Genomic DNA, 14596 nt, shown 5'->3' on the forward strand with positions numbered 1-14596 from the left:
CTTCCCAATTCTACATCTCGGGATCTTCAGTGGATACACTGCATTTACCACACTTTTCCACTAATCATAAAATATTATTCATTGGGATGTTAGAGCCACCCTCGGGGCACAGCAGGGCAGCCTTACAGCAATACTGCAGTACCAGCTGACAGCAGGAAGTGAATTACTTCATTATAACTGCAGGGACAACTGAGATGGCCAGTTTGGGATTTAGGTAGGCATGGGCAGAAAAACAAAGGCCCTGGGCTCTGTTTGCTATGATTTTCTGCTACGTAAACATTTTCTCTTTTGAAAATGTCATCAAGTCTTTCAGGTTTTCACAGAGCTCAGAAAGCTGGGGTTTAAAATATTTATATATTATACATTTAAATATATATAAGACATATATTTAAATATATATATATATATAAAATATACACATTCATATATATACACATCTAAATAATTTTATATTTAGGTATATATACTACTATTACTTACTATCATTATTATAAATGGTTTCATTTAAAATAACCTAACAGGCACTGTGCAGTTATGCAGATATTTTAACTCAGAAGAAAGAGGGGACAAAATATCAGCCTAGATGGATTCCAGGCAGCTCCCAACTAATGTTTTGACCACTAAGACATTCCTCCACTTCAAAAGCTGGCCAAGAGCAAAGATAAGTAAGCCGCGGGAAATTAAAATTGTGTTCTCTGAATGTGTGTTGAATTTGTCATTGCTTAAAGAATCTGGGGGCTGAGGCTACCCTAGTCCTTTATTGGCCTATTAAGTGAGGAGAGAGTCTCTCTTTGAAGCCTCTATGTATCTGATTGCTAAAAAAAAAAAATCTGAGCAACTCATTTTTGTCGAACTCAGTTTTTGTTTCTCCAGTGTAGCCACAGTGTAGATTGTTAGTTAATGCTTGTTAAATTGAGCTGAATTAAATTAAATAAAGGGAATCAATCAATACATGCACCAAGCATTTATTAAGGGCCTACAATATGCTAGGCACTGGGCTAGGCACTAGAAAGACAAGGAATGAAACAATTGCATCTCACTGGAAGCTTAGATGCTAATACAAAAGCAGGACGACAGAACACTGCCCTTAATTTTACCCTTATAAACATTAGTCAGGATTAAGGACCACCCATTTTACCTTAAGTATGATTTAATGTATATTGATGAATTTGAGGCTAGCCCTATATCTACTATCAATCAACAAGTACTTCTTAAGCATCTACTATGTGCCAGGCACCTGCATACAAATGCAAAGGAGGAAACCATCTTTACTCCCTAGGAACCTACTAAGTTCAGTTCTGAAGAGTTGCAGGGGGTGGGGGGGGTTACATGCTAGGGTGCCTAGGACAGAATACATTCTTGTTGATTCATTGCCTAATCACTTATTTAATACATGGTTGGTGATTTTTAAAAAATGAATGAATGAATAAATGAATGACAGCAGTTTAAAAGGGGAATTTGGGATCTGAGAGTCCTACAGAGCCCAGCCAATATATAGGGATTACTTTCAGGGGCAGATTAATATATGTAGGGTTGTCTTTCACATATGCCCCACAATAAGCAAGGATTGAGTCCTAAGTTGTGGGTTTTTAAAAGAAAAATGGTGATAGGTTATTCTCCTCCATTGACATCCTCTCTTCTGGTCTCCTTGGGATTTCTATTAGTCAGTGGGCTGGTATGACGTACCTAACCTGTGGGTGCAGGTACTTAGCTGGCCCAGGTGGGATGTGGGCTGTGTGAGGAGGGCTGTTCTCTTCCCCAGGGGGAGTTAGCCCTCCACCCAGGAATCACCCTGGTGTGCTCTAGGGGCTGGCCTGTTTTCCTTCCTGAAGCCCTATCCCAAGGCCAACATCGCTCTGGGGCTTGGCCTACAAGACCTGGGGTCTTGATTCTTGCTGCTCCCATTGTCCCAGCGGGGCCTGGCTCCTGCCAAGCTCATTCCTTTGGGGCCAGGGGCAGGCTTGGCTGCTGCCGCAGCTGCCATCGTAACCCAACAGAGCAGCCTCTTTCAAAACAGGACATGTTGAGAAACTGAATTTCCTCCAAAGGAATAACAGGGCCGTTCCTTCCTCCAACTGCTTTCTGGGAAGAAGAGGAGAAGCACGTGCCCGGGGACACCCAGGCATCCCCAGGGTGCGCAGTCCCGTGAGGCTGCCTTGGCACCGACGGGCCCCAGCTCCAGCACAGCAGCGAGAGGGCTCCCCTCCCCCGCTGCTGCCCCTCCCCCCTCGCAGGCCTGGCTCCATCCAGGGCGGAAACTGAACGAGGTGAGGGACAGCAGGCACCGCAAGGGAACCGGCGCCCTGGGCCCCCGCCCCTTTCCCCTCCTCCCTTCTGCTCAGCTCCGCAGCCTCCATTTGGGAAGTGGCAGCGGATTTCTGAAGCTGGGGAAGTGACACCTGCTGGTCGAGCCTGGCCCTGCATGTTGATGCGAACCCTGCCCCCTTCCCCCCGCCCCTCACCAGGCTCCAGAGCTGTGACGTCACGGGGAGTCAGGTAAGGCGCTTCCCGCACTGTGCTCGCGAGGTGGGGGGTGGGGTGGGGTGGGGAAGAGGAGGACGGGGGAGGGGGCGGTTAGAGGGGCAACCTCGTGCTTGGTAGAAATCGAGTCAGTATTGGACTGATTTAACGCTTTGGTCATTTTTTGTACGATTAGAGATATTAAAAAGCTGGCAATCCAGATTTTCTCCAGTCTTTTAAATTCTTATCGACCTAGCATATATACAGGGTGTCCCAAAAGTCTTAGTGCAAAGCCGGACGCTGCATCAAGACTTTTGAGACACCGTGTACGTGTGTGTACATCTGCACAGAGAGACACATACACATATATCTATACCTACATATATTTGTTGCTTAGTCGTTTTTCAGTTGTGTCCGACTCTTCATGACCTCATTTGGGGCTTTCTTGGCAAAGATACCGACTAGACTGGTTTGCCATTTCTTCCTCCTGTTCATTTTGCAGATGAAGAAACTGAGACAGACAGGGTTAAGTGCCTTGCCCACGGTCACAGTTGGTGTCTGAGGCCACATGTGAACTCAGGTCTTCCTGACTCTAGGCCCAGTGCTGTATCTACTGCTTCACCTAGTTGTCCCACACATATACTTATCCCTGTCCCTATACACATGCCTGTACCTGTACCTCTACACATATACGTATCCACACAGCTATACCACATGTACACATACTTATATCTGTAACTACATATCTACATATACACATACACGTATATACCTATACCTACACATTCACATATCCATATCTACCTATACACATACAAATACCTATACCTACATTATGTATATATACACACATATACCTATAGACATACACACGTATACCTAATCTACACATACCTATACCTAAACATATACATATACCTATACCATACAAATACCCATACCTATTATATATATACACACACACACACAAATACACAGATGTGGAGATATATATACACACATACACACACAAACATACTTATAGACACACTTGTACTTACACATATACACATACCTATACCTACACATTCACATATCCCTATATGTGGGAAAATATGGATATATATATATGTATATATACATATATACACATATATATATATACACACACACACACAAATACACAGATGTGGAGATATATATATACACATATATATACATATATGTATATGTACAAATACCTATACCTACAACACATATATATACACATACTTACACATGCATACATATACCTATACCTACACATACACGTATACATATACCTATACCTACACATATACTTATACCTATACCTGCTATATATAAACACACATATATACCTATACCTACACATATACCTATACACATACAAATACATATATCTACTATATATATATATACACACACATCTATACTTATACATATATACATTCAAATACCTATACTTACACATATACCTATACCTACATAGATACACATACAAATACATATACTTAATACATGTACATATATACATGAATACACACATCTATATTTACACATTTACCTATATCTGCATATGTACACATACCCATACCTATAACTATACCTACATGTTTACATATACTTATACCTACACATATAGATACATATGAACACCCACATACACACAATGTTGTGCTGGTAAATATTTAACAACTGGCTTTCTTAAAAAAATTGTATGCAAGACATACTTTTCAAGTGTTATCTGCATTATTTAACATTTTCTCCATCACTTTCTCTAGACAATGAACAAAATAATAAATGAAGCCCTGATTTGTACAGTTTACCCATTTCCAGGTAAAAATGCTTACCCTGAAAATATAACAATAGGCTTAAGAGTTGGTTCTACCTGGCTCTAGCACACACCTCTGTGTGTGTGGTGTGTGTGTGTGTGTGTGTATAGAAATACACACACATATAAAATTTTGTTTAGACTTGTGATTTCTTCCTCTCATGTAGAGACTTCTGATGAAGAACACCAACAGTAACATACAGTCTTAGATAATAATAATAATAATAGCTAGCATTTATATAGTTGCCTGGCTCAATGAGGGAGTAAATGATTTGCCTCTGGTCATTCAATAAGAATTTAATAAGGGCCTGTTTTGTGCTAGGTGCTGGATGTACAAAGACAAAAAAAACCCAGTTCCTATTGTCAAGAGCTTACATTTTATGGGAGGAGACAACAGGTCCATGTGTAAATACATTCAGAATAAATACAAATTCAAAAAACAAATTCGGAGTACTTAAAGACATTATATATGTCAGAGGCAGGACTTGACCCAGGTCTTTTTCCTGAGGTTGACCCTCCATCCCCACTCTTTGACTATTTTTTATTACACTTTTATTTTGAGTTTCAAATTCTCTCCCTTCCAATTCCTCCCCCCCCACTGAGAAAGCAAGACAAGCAAAACTGCTACAAATTACCAATACTATATTTACCCTCCTCCCAACACCCAGCTATCCTCAGCCAAACCTACCACACCTGCTGCTGTTACTTCCCATAACATTTGGTTAAGGACCCTTGTAACATCCTTGCCACGCCATGCCATTCCTTAGAAAAGAGAGGGCAGAAGCTCATTACATTTCTTCTAGGCCTAATTTGATCTGAGTTTGTCAGGCTCATGTGAACCTACTTGGTTCTGAAGCTATAAACAAAGGGGGATTACTGTCCTGTGGTTTCCATAACCTGATTTTCATTGAGGGGACGTTTGGGCATTATTCATTCCCACCAGTTTCCCTTAGATGGAATTGCTTGAACTTCCAGATTTTCTTTTTTCCTACAAGGCATAAAGATCGACAGTCATAATTTACTAAAGAGCACAAGCAGAGATTCCAACCATTCACGGAGACCAAAGAGGCAGGACTACTGGGAATTGGCTTTTTGCCGAACGCTTGCGGTGTGGCTCCTCCCTGCTGAGCCAGACAGATTTACCAAGCTGCTTGAATATTGAGGCCTGGAAGTGGCTCATGGGATAGTCACATAATGCCACTCCAAAGTCCTCGTTTCCTCCTAAGGAGATCTTTAAATCAATTTTGATCCCACCTTCATAAGTTTGCCTTTTTTTTTAATGGACTTTTCTTTTTCCTTCTTTCCTCTTTGTGATCAGAATTTGCTAGGTGCCAGGACCCACTTACTGCCTTACTTTGGATCAGTGTGCTCAGAGCTGTCCCTGGAATGACCCAGCTTTGGGAAGTAGAAACCCTTGGTCCAGCTGCTTCTGGTTGACTATGTGGCATAATTGAAAAACAGTGGATTGAGAACCAGAGAATGTGGTTTCATATTCCATCTTTGCTGCTTATGATTTACATGACCTTATGCAGGCAACTGGCTTCTCTGGGCCTCAGTTTCCTCATCTATAAAATGAAGGGACTGGACTAAATAATATTTAGTCCTCCTTCAGTTCTAAACCAATGGCTGGCACCTGACTTTGTAGTTGACTTTTCAGTATAGTATTTTTTTACTCAGATATAAAGATGTGCATTACTTTCAGCAAACCCAATACACCAAAACTTAGACTTGGAAAGAACTGAACATCAGGAATGGTTATTCACTTTGCAAAAGGACTCATTATAAAATTCCCTTGATATAAAGCTTTCTTACTACATTGAGCAAAAGTAGGTACAAACATTTGATCCATATGCAACTTTTCCAGAAAAAGTTTTACTATGTAAAATGTATACCTATATAGGTGTCTCTAGCAAGACAATGGAATATCATTCCAACACCTTTACTACCCCTCTGTTGGGGTTCAATACTCCCTTGTGTACAGCTTTTGGTCAGGTGTCTTGAATGGCGGCCCACCCACCTTTCTCACTGACATGCCTCCTTCTTGTGTACCCTCCCCCATTTGTCCTTTCTTGGACTTAGGAGGTAATTGTCTCTGGTGATGTCAAAATGGAATTATACTAATATATCAATACAACATTAATTCTGTCATTTTGACACCAGAATTATTAAAAGGTATGACTAAATTTAGTAAAAATGACAATCCTTTCAGAATTAACTTGTAGATTTAATTAAATACCAATTAAAACAACAATGGCTTTCTCTTCAATTGATTTGTGATTCTCTAAAATATGGACATATCTGGTTGTTCTTAATGGAGTTTCCCCTTGCGGCCTGAAGTTCCCCAAATGGTTAGATAAGGGGGCTGCTCTGCTGTTCACTGGTGGATGCTCCAAGATGTCAGAATCCAGGGGGTATCTGAGCTCCTGGACTTTGTCAGGAGGGAGGCACAAACTTGGAAAAGAAAACGGAAGCAAACAGATGGAGAACCACATGGAAAAGGGGTTTCCTGATGCGCTACTGAGCATCAGTGGGCTGGCCACTGAGGTTTAGGCTGAAGAGAGATGAAGGAAAAATTGACAGTTGGCTCACCCTGTTTACTCAAGCACTGAGAAATAGTTCTCCAAATGCTCATACATTTTGCTTGTGAAGTTTCTTTCCCATTCACCACTTTTTAAAAACTAATTTTAATCATCAGTTTTACTAATTTTCTTTGCCTTAATTAAATGCTTTTGCATCTGTGTACCTGCTTCATCTTTAAATAAGATAGCATTGTACTAGCAGCTTACACTGTGATTTGCAAAACTGATTGCCCCACATAGTTCATACTAAGTTTAGGGAAAGTAGTTAGGGGCTCCAGAGCTCCAGTTTTCAGGGGCAAGGTTTTATACCTCCATTTGTACAGACAGTAACCAATCTACACCTTTTCATTCTGTTAGACTCTTTTCCATGTTCTCCCACAGCTAAATCCTTTACAAAGGAACAACCCAAAGTACTAGGGGCCTTTTTCTCTTTTTTAACAATGTAGTTTTAGGCCCTCATCTATTTCCTTTGATTTATCTACTAGACATTTTCTTATCATTTTTCCCTGATAATATCCCTTATATCAGTCTTGCACACAGGTTATTATTGGAAATAGCTACTTACGCTATTCATGAGTCACTCTATTGCCCTCTGGGTCAGCTACTACGTCGATTCTTTAGAGACTGTGTTATTTCATTAACTGCAGCCATAGTGTTGTCAGGAATATATTTGTGTTAAAAAAAAAAACCAAGATGTGTATTTGTGTTGGGGATCAGCATGGGATCATCAACGCCTAGCACAATTTCCCAAATGCAATCTAGCCTGCTTTTTTTCCCTGTTCTTATTCAATTCTAGGCATAATTAATGATCTCTTGCAGTGCCTGTTCCACATATATGTACTAATGTGCTAACTCAGTTGACTGGCTATCCAATTGCCTGTCACTGCTTGGACAATATATATTTTTATCCACTTACTTTTCCCTTATGGATTATTAGGTCAATCTTTTTCAACCTTAGATCTCGTTAAGGAGACCCTATAACATTCTTGGGTTTGATGCAATCAGTACAATATCATCTACAGACATGAAGGACTGGAGAACCTTACTATTTATGGGGAAGCCATTTTCCTTTTGGATCCTGGGCAGGGCATCATCCTTGAAAATGGCTTGTAATTGGAGGAGCACTACTTTTCATTCTTATTCTTCTACATGTCTGACAACTCTTCCTCCATCCCCAAATTCCCCTTCCAAATTTTCTTAGTTCTTTTATTTTTATTTTTTTAATTTTGGAGGAAATGGGGGTTAAGTGACTTGTCCAGGGTTACAAAGCTAGTTTTAGTTAGTGTCTGAGGCTGGTTTTGAACTCAGGTCCTCCTGACTCCAGGCCCAGTGCTCTATCTACTACGCCACCTAGCTGCCCCTTCTTAGTTCTTTTGGAAGGACTACCATCCTTGTAGTGTCCCAGGTTCATAATCTCCATATTATTTTCTACTCCTCACTCCCTTCTATCCCACATGTACAATTAGTTGCCAGATGTGTACTGTTTCTACCCACATCCACAATATCTTTCATATGTAACTCTTCTTGACTCATAGAACCAGGGGTGCTCCGAGGGTATGTGTGGCCCCAGGCCACACTTTTCAGGGGTCCTCTGTCTACATATGCAATTTGATTTAAAAATTTATAACAGAATTCATGGGTCTATGTGAGGTCTACTGACTTTTTTGATGAAGATTTAGAAGAATTAGCTTAGAATATTTACTTTGTCGTAAGTATGCTGAGCTGTCCATAGCAGAAATGACTGTTTAAATTTGTATTACTCTTACAGTCTGCTCTACGCCTCTGGATACAGTTCCATGCAGTTGCCTGACCACCAACAGTTAGTGAATCCCCCCATCTGTCCTCCCAGCTGTTTAAAACACTATTCCTCAGAAATTCCAGGAAAACAGTGGCTGCTCACCTCACTTCTGTGTTGGCCACAGTCCCTCAACACACCACAAACATCCATAACTTCATTTTCAGAAAGGATTTTCAAGACCATTTGAAAGCTAATACCCAGAAGTTAGAATACAGCAAATAGTCTGCTATCACTCCTCAATAATACCCATTCCAAGAATAACTAAAAATGTTGCTCTTTTTGCAATAGCATGTGTCAAAGAATAAAACCTGGTGAATAAAACTTTAACAGAGATTGAAACTCTGTTTTGGTACATTTCTCGTGAGAAAAAAAGAAGCCCTTCCTAGAAAGTCCTAGTAATAATATTTATTTTCACTAAATAATTTTATAGATAATTTTTATTCTATCTTATGTGAAACTTTAGTTAGTTTTAAGTATTGTTTGTTGTGTTGGCAGTCCAAATCAACCAGAAAATAGAATGTTAATAATCTTTGCTTCATAGTATCCTGGTTTTTTTGAAAACCCAGGTACTATAACTCTATCTTGAAATTAAAATAATAATCACTTTGTATTATAACATAAGAAAATATAATCAAATGGTACTTTTCAATTGTTGATACAAACTTGTAACAACATTTTCATATTAAAATTACACTATGCCTTGGTTTTTTGCACTATTTTTTCTGACAGTTTAAACACACACAAACATGAAAAATACGAATTAAAATATTCTTGTCTGTGAACAAATGCTCTAACCTTTAAAGTAACATTATATAACAGAAGGCACTATCCTACATAGTGTGATTGAGCTAGTATATATGTGCACTTTGATGGCAGCCAACAGTCTGGCTCTTCTCTAGATAGGAGCATTTTAATATTTATAGTTACAGTCATACCATTTTATAATACATTTTAAGGCAGATTGGAAGAAAGAGTAGCTTATTTTGTGAATTATTAAGAACTTAGGTAAAGCACCCAGAATTTTAAAGCAGCTAATGTGGGATATATTTGAAATGCTGAGAAGCAAATATAGAACATCAAAAGCAGTAGTTAATTGCTCAGAACATAGAGATCATGCTACTAATATCAATATTTAAAGATTTTTAAAATGAGTATTTTAATGAGAACAAAAAGGGTTTTGTTCCATTGATAAGAAGGAAGCTGGATTCTACAGTGGATAGAACGCCAGGCCTGGAGTTAGGAAGACCTGAGTTCAAATTGGGCCTCAGACACTTACTAGTTGTGTGATCCTAAGTCCCTCAACTCTGTTTTGCCTCAGTTTCCTTATCTGTAAAATGGGTTGGAGAAGGAAATGGCAAACCACTCCAGTATCTTTGCCAAGAAAACCCAAATGGGGTCAAGGAGTGTTAGACATGACTGAACAACAAAAACCAATAATAAATAAAATATTTTAAAATTGTTTATTTAACCTTTATCTCCTGATTTAGGAGTTAGTGCTGAGATTTTAAAGTGACTTGTCCATGGTCACACAGCTGACATGTGTCTGCTTTAAGACAAATTGCGTCTCAACAAATCCTATATTGAGCTGAAATCTGCATCAGTGAAGATTATACCCAGTGCTTCTAGTCCCTCACTCTCAAATAACAGAGAATGAAATAATATGTTTCCAAATTCAAATTTACTATTTCCAAGGTTTCAAAGACAATGATTGAGTTATTTAGTCTAGGTGGTGCAAGGGAGAGTGCACTGGTCTTGTAGTCAGGAAGATCTAAATTTATAGTCCTGCCTCAGCGGCAGCTAGGTGACATAGTAGATAGAGTACTGTCCCTGGAGTCAGGAGGACCTGAGTTCAAATTTAGCATCAGACATTTGACACTTACTAGCTGTGTGACCTTGGGCAAGTCACTTAATCCAGATTGCCTCACCCAACAAAAAAAAAATCCTGCCTCAGACTCTTTATTGTCTGTGTGACCCTGGGCAAGTCACTTAATCTTTCTCATCCTCAGTTTTCACACCTGTAAAATGGGGATAATAATAGCTCCTACCTCCTATGTTGAAAGGATTAAATCAGATAACATATAAGTGGCTTTGCAGACCATCAAGTGGTATGTAATAGTAGCTGTTGTTGATGCTGATGATGGTGTTTAGGTCTTCATTTTATACTTGGTCCCATTCCATGTCCTTTGGGAGTATGAGGGAAAGAAGCACTAGGAAAAGTAACTAGACATCAGAGGATACATTTACCTCCTTCATCCTGCAGTCTGAGGGAAGATGAAAGATATGTTTGGATTTGACATTTTTCTCCACTACCCTGCAGACTGACTTTCCAGATTCCATGGAAGGCCATTTCCATAGCATACTGGCACAGGCCCTCAGCTCCACTGCCAAGACATCCCCTAGACTACACAGAGGGCTCTGGGGTTACCCGAAAAAATCATACTGAGACAACTGAGGATCAGCTCAAGATTGATCCAGGCTCAGCCCCTTGTCCTGATATAGTGATGGAAGTGGGGTGGGGAATACATCAGGCCAAGCCTGAACTGGGGTTTCTGGGGAAAAGGGAAGGTTTCCTCTCCCCCCGCTCCCATCCCTGCCTCAAGTTTCTAGGGCAGCAGTGGCTGGCTTTTGAGGGGGGTTAAACTCGATTAGGTAAGTCCTAACAACTCATCTTAGGAAAGGAAAAGGCTGCTGGGCCCCGTAGGAGAGATCCAGCTACCTTAGCCATCAGTAGCTCAGTTCCCTTAGCTTTGGCCCCCTTGATAGCACAGCATGCCCTCTGGAATCTCAGCATCCTGCAAGATCGCGTCATCTCTGAAACCCACCCCTCCTCAGTCTGGAGGAGCGTCTTGGGGTTCCTTCATCCCTCTGGTTGGAGAGGATGGAGGGTGGACAGTAGAGAGTTCCTCCCAGATCTTCTATTTAAGGAGGGCACCCTGGCCAGACTTCTCATCATTTTCCCACCCCACCACACTCCTCTGGGTTTTCATCATGCTCCATTTGGGATGCCCTCCTTGGCCTTTTCAGCTTTCTTCTGTGTTGTCTTCCTCCCATTAGATTATAAGCTCCTTAAGGACAGGGATAGTGTTTTGCCCTTCTTTGTTTCCCCAGTGTTTAGCACAGTGCCTGGCACATAGTAGGCACTTTATAAATGTTTACTGACTGATTGACATAATCCAGAACCATTGACTGGCTTAATTTAGTTGTATTCATGCATTCCCATATCCTACACAGTATATCCTAGACAAATAAGGCAGTATTCACTTGGTTGTGTAAATCAACTGTGTTAAACTCGAAGAGAAAGATATTCTTGCACACTTAGAAAACCACAAATCAACATTATCTTTGTTGCATTATATTTTTATTTATTTTGTTAAACATTTTCCAGTTACATTTTAATCTAGTTTGGGCCAAAGTAAGATTTGAGGCTTGTTGTCAGTCATGGCTGGGAGGAAGGTGGTAATGTGAGTTTGACACTTACAGGTAATTTTTTTCCTGCATATTTCATTTTTATCTTAATAACTTTTTTCATTTTATAATTTATTTGCTTTGTTTTATTTTGTATTTTTATCTTAACTTTTTTTCTGAGCCTATGATGATCAGGTTCCTCCAAAACAGGGGCCCCTAAGGCCCTGCTTGCTGAGGTCAAGGGGTAGTGCTTTCTTAGTTCAGGCCATCATTCCCTCTTGGCCTAGATTATTGCAACAGTCTCCTAAATGTTCTCTCTGCTTTAGGTCTCTCCACACTCCAGTCCATCCTACACATGGCTGCCAAAGGAATTTTCCATGAGTACATATCTAACTCACCTAGTCATTTAATTCCAGTGGCTTTCTATTGCCTCTAGGATAAAATATAAATTCCTCTGTTTAGCTTTCAAAGCCGTATAGAACGCGGCCCCAGCCTATCTTTCCACCTCCTCTCTATGGTCCAGCCAAACTGGCTTCCTCTCTTTTCCTCACTCAAGACAATCTCTCACCTCTGGACCTTTTCATTAGGCATTCACAGTGCCTGGGAGTCCTTAACGCCATCGTATGGAGTCCTCCCTCTTACTTTAGGACCCAGCTCAAACACCATCTTCCTGATCTCCCCAACTCTGAGGGCCCTACCTCCCAAATTACTTTGTATTTAACCATTTTTTATTTATACTGTCCATATATACTGATTGTTTCCCCCACTAGGATTTAAACTCCTCATGAGTTGGAATTTTTTCTTTATATTCGTGCCTACCTCACACAGTGCCTGACGTATATCAGCCACTTAACAAATTCTTGTTGATTGATTAAATCCTGTATCATTTTAACATATATGTCAGAAATTCCTTCTTGAAAGAGAGCCTTTAAGTCTGTGGTTTGGCTCTACAAAATTAAAAAAAAATTATTATAAAGCAAAATATTCAGTAAGATCTGGTATTCTTTGTACCTTTCTGTCAGCTGTATACGAATGAGGTCTGCTGTAGAAAATCACTTGTAAAAATTTGTCTGTTCTCTTCTCCAGTTTGCACCATGGATATACAATAATATGGATTATTCACATAAAGATCTCTTGTTGAGAGGCATTGTGGCAATGGGTAGAGAGTTGGACTTGTCATTGAGAAGACCCAAGTTCACGTGCTGCATCTGGCGCTGGCCTTCATTGAGAGAACTTGAGTATTGGGAATGCTGTACAGTGAGGAAATCATAGTTCCAGTATTATCTTTTTTAAAGATTTTATAAAGATAAGAAATATATGAGTTTGTTGTTTATTATTACTTTTTTTAGATCTACAATTTTTCTACTTTTTTCTACATCTTCTTTTTGAGATATTGTATACAATGACCCCTCAGTTCTTTGAAGATTGTGTCAAGTTCACTATATACTTTCTTGGTGTATATTGTATCTGGTCTGGCCACTCTCTGCAAATTTGGGTCCTTAAGTAATATTTCAACCTTCTTGTATGACACATCTCTATGGGGACTAAGATTGGGGGATCTAAATCTAGTGATTCTATTATCATTGATGATGAAAAATCATTATTGACCCTATTTGTTAAATTTCTGGTCTGTTTGCTATATTCTTCCCTGTTTCATCATAGATGTTCTTGGGATGATGTCACTCAGTTGGGATCTTATGCTAAGCTTTCTATACATTTATTTTCACTTCTATTACTTTTTGACTTTTTTATGAGGTGATATTGCTCATTAAACTTGCACCATTCTCCTCCACAGTGTTTTATAAATAATTTTGTATTCTAAATTAGGGCTACTCTTAATAACCAGATATCTCTACATGGCATGGAGATCAAGTATTTTGGGGCTAAGAAGATTTCTGAACTTTTTTGGCCTCCTAGTTGTCACAACTGTTTTATAGAACTTGAAGTTTGCAAGAAATGATGACAGTCAAGGACACCATCTTCCCTTTCCTCAGGCTCATTTCAATAGGTCAAGGCAAAGCCATTGCAATTTCTTGTTCAGAGTGTCTCTCTATATTCTTGCTTTGAATTTGATTTTGATTTTGAACTCTGTTCTAACTAGTTGAAGACTGCAATGTAGATAGCTTTCCTGTTCCTTAAGGTATAACCAGTAGCATTTTTTGTGATAATGCTCAATACTCACCATGTTTTCATGTCTGAAAGAAAATATTCATGATATGTAGCCAGGAAGCTGTGAGTAGTCTGCAGCCCTCATTTGTATTAAAGACGTGAGTCACATTTTCCAGTGTACTTTCCACTATTCTTACCTGAGCTCACCTTCTAATTGAAGGCATTGAGTATCCAAGTATATACTGACTTGACTTCCAGAATCTTGTCAAATTCTTTATAGAATTTCTCTACCTTTTCTTCCTCTGCAACAGATGTTGGTATATAAATAGCATTTATTATCATGGTTCTTCACCACTTACTCTCTTCATGAACACTAAAAGGCAAAATGATACTTCTTGTTGTCTTTGAATACAC

The 14596-nt window shown here is 39.5% G+C and overlaps 1 long non-coding RNA gene across 2 annotated transcripts in view; it reads left to right on the forward strand.

The window, feature by feature from the left end:
• Window positions 1-473: 473 nt before the first annotated feature.
• The window catches only part of LOC110215540 (uncharacterized), a 156761-nt gene continuing 142638 nt past the window's right edge, over window positions 474-14596 (forward strand). The window contains exon 1 of one of the 2 annotated variants that reach the window (XR_013483072.1): window positions 474-2496. This is a non-coding gene — a long non-coding RNA (uncharacterized LOC110215540). The remainder of the gene's footprint in view (window positions 2497-14596) is intronic. The other variant, XR_013483074.1, reaches the window with a different exon arrangement.

Source organism: Phascolarctos cinereus, unplaced genomic scaffold, assembly GCF_003287225.1.
Source record: "Phascolarctos cinereus isolate Bilbo 61053 unplaced genomic scaffold, phaCin_HiC Scaffold_726;HRSCAF=1367, whole genome shotgun sequence".
In the NCBI taxonomy this organism is placed as follows: domain Eukaryota; kingdom Metazoa; phylum Chordata; class Mammalia; order Diprotodontia; family Phascolarctidae; genus Phascolarctos; species Phascolarctos cinereus.